Here is a 2997-nt window from a genome sequence, read left to right as displayed (position 1 = left end):
GAACTCGAGTCAATATTGAAGGCTCCGTTTAGACATACAATGAAACTGCTACGATCCAAGCGGTGGGTTTTGCCAATAGAAATCTAACTGTGCTGCATTTTCGTTTCCCCCATGCTACAAGTTATGTATTTAGTTTTGCAGATTGCTATCAATTGTGTGGAACATCAAGTCCAACGACTATCAATAAGATATTGAACAAGTGTCATTTTGTATACAAGCTAGCTAATATTGGTGCTACTTTGAGGAGACAGGCTAGGGTACCAGTGGGTACCTGATGCCCTCCTTTTTTTTTTTCATCTAACCCTTTAACTTGTTGAACGAGTCATTAGGTTACCCATTTAAATTTTGACATGTGGTTTTTTTTTACAAGTTTAACAACATTATTGATTTCATTTTGTAACTTTGTTAAAAAAACATGCATTACAGATGATTGACCTATTAATTACACCAAATGGGACAAATATTACAATTTACAATCAGGTTCGTGGTAATTTTTGTAATTAATTGATAAAACATATAAATAGAATAATTAGGACAGTTTCACACAATATTACACTATATTACATGAATAATGACAAGTTGATTATTATATGTGAATATTGTTGTAGGAAATATGGAATTGTCTACTCATCTTATTGATAATCCTCTTTATATAAGGGTCAGGATTACAATAGAAGTAAATGGTAATTACAATGGTAATTAAGACTAGATAATAGTGATTGATCTATTACGTCCGTTGACCATAAACGTCATTAACTCATTCCGTCATTTACTTTAACGAAGACACACTAATGGTGTTTTCTCTTCAACACTCCCACTTGTGCCAAGTTGAAAATATAATGGTGCATAAGGTGTTGCCTCATTAAAAACTTTGCCAAGTAACAGAATACAATGGGAGAAAATAAAACCTTGGTCGAAGGAGAAAAAAATACAACACACCTATTACATTTGAGATTAAAATATATGTGCTAGACTCCCCCTGATGTCTGCACCTCCCCTGATTTTTACATTAATCGTGGGAGCTTTGATAACTTTTACATATTTACTTTAAGCACATCTGGCGACAAGGTAGATAGTGTTCATCATTACCATGTCGTTTTCTCTTTTATATATAGGGACTAAATAAGCCTAAATTTTTTAGGTATTATTGTTGTGTGGGCAATGATGCATATTTGCACTTGTATAGGGAATCTTATTTCCCAACACTTACTCGTCATCTTCCATTTAGACAAAGACATATTTATCTTTAAAGACTTTGCTGATCATGGGAGTTATAGAAGCCTCACTTTTAACCTTTAGAGTGCTTAAAACCGATTGATGGTCAATCATCAATATTACAGTCCTCAAGATCCATTTTGAGACTGTGTCTTCCCAATGATCATTTTCATTCTCAACTTAGGATTTGTAATGGCGACATTTTTTTAGTTCATCAAAAGACTCTGAAATCCATATCGAATACGCAATGACATAATACATATGATCCCTATTCATAATCAATTTCTTACTTCGTGAACATTTCAATTCCTTTTGTAACGCTACGTGGTCTAGAACCATTTGTTGGTTAGATAAAGTATGTTCTATGACTTTCATGTATATCACTTAATTTCGATCCCCATAGAGATATCTTATTACAACATTCATAAGCTACATTTATCAGTTTTTCGTAAACTACCAAACTGATAAGGTAGTGGAGTGCAATGACACGCATTACGATAATATCTCATTGTGGTCCATTATAAATGAATATTTTCTCATAGTCGATTCCAGTGCGTTTGTGAAAAACCTTGTGCCATAAGGTGAGTCTAAGTTCTTATTTCTCATTACGCATCCTAACAAAGACATATGATAGGATTTACACTTGCGGTGTCGGCTTCACCTGCCGATATACCTATCTCTTTGTGAACGAACATTGATTCATGCTGGATCACTTCTTTCCATTGGGCCAAAATTACTACGTTGGTATTTCTCAACGAAACATAGTTCGATATCAAAACTCAATATCATACATCCTCATGTGGTTTGTATTTGTAGAGATATCTATATTTTCAAGGATTTGTTCTAACATTTGAGGCATCCCCCAGTGATAACCAAAATCCAGGAAACTCTCATGAGACGGATTTGAGATTATGGATTAATGGATCTAATTGTGCCAAACTCGTTTTCTTCCTTTAATCGAGTATATATCGAACATAAGGTGGTTTCCCCCTCTTCTTTGAAGAGTCACTGCCTATGACACCATTGATGCCACTTTATGACATCATCATGCCACCATTAATGGTGGCGACGCAATGCCTAATTCCTTTTGGGTGGCGTCATGTCCTCTTCTTAAGATATCTAACCTTGCAAACATATTTGCAGCTGATATGATGTCGTCATTTTGTGCAATAGTGGCGTTTAAGATGAGACACAGTGGGAACAAATCATGACAATTCATGTCATTCTATTTGAACATGTTTTGTTCTTATCTACCCCTAACGACGGGAAGACTGTCTCATCAAAGTGACAATCCGCATATCTAGCGGATAGAGATCGCATGTCAAGATTAAGATATGACAGACTATTTGGATGCTCGTCTCCAATAAAAAAACTTATTCACATTAATTAGCTTCATCATTATGCGATGTGGCGTCGCAATTTGGCACATAGGTTAATCTAGTTGGACTCAAGGATTGTAGATCCGTGTCAATCCTGGCGAGCTCAAATATTTCAATCATTCAATATCATTGATTGTAAGGTCGTTTACAATGATGATGGTGATTGACGGGAAACATTGGTACACATTACCACTATTAAGACTATTACTGTAGTCACTTTCTGTGAGACCAAGTGGGTTTGTATTTAATATAAACAACATTTGTTTTAGTAGTGAATAGTGTGATGACACATGACCAGTGTGTCGACACATCAACTAACACCATAAAGTATTTAAGGTGTCCGCAAATTAGTTGGATTCAATGTACTGTATGAACATAATGAGAATGCATGTGTCATTTGCAT

The sequence above is a fragment of the Argentina anserina genome, chromosome 4, assembly GCF_933775445.1.
Source record: "Argentina anserina chromosome 4, drPotAnse1.1, whole genome shotgun sequence".
NCBI lineage: Eukaryota > Viridiplantae > Streptophyta > Magnoliopsida > Rosales > Rosaceae > Argentina > Argentina anserina.
This window is presented reverse-complemented; position numbering follows the sequence as displayed.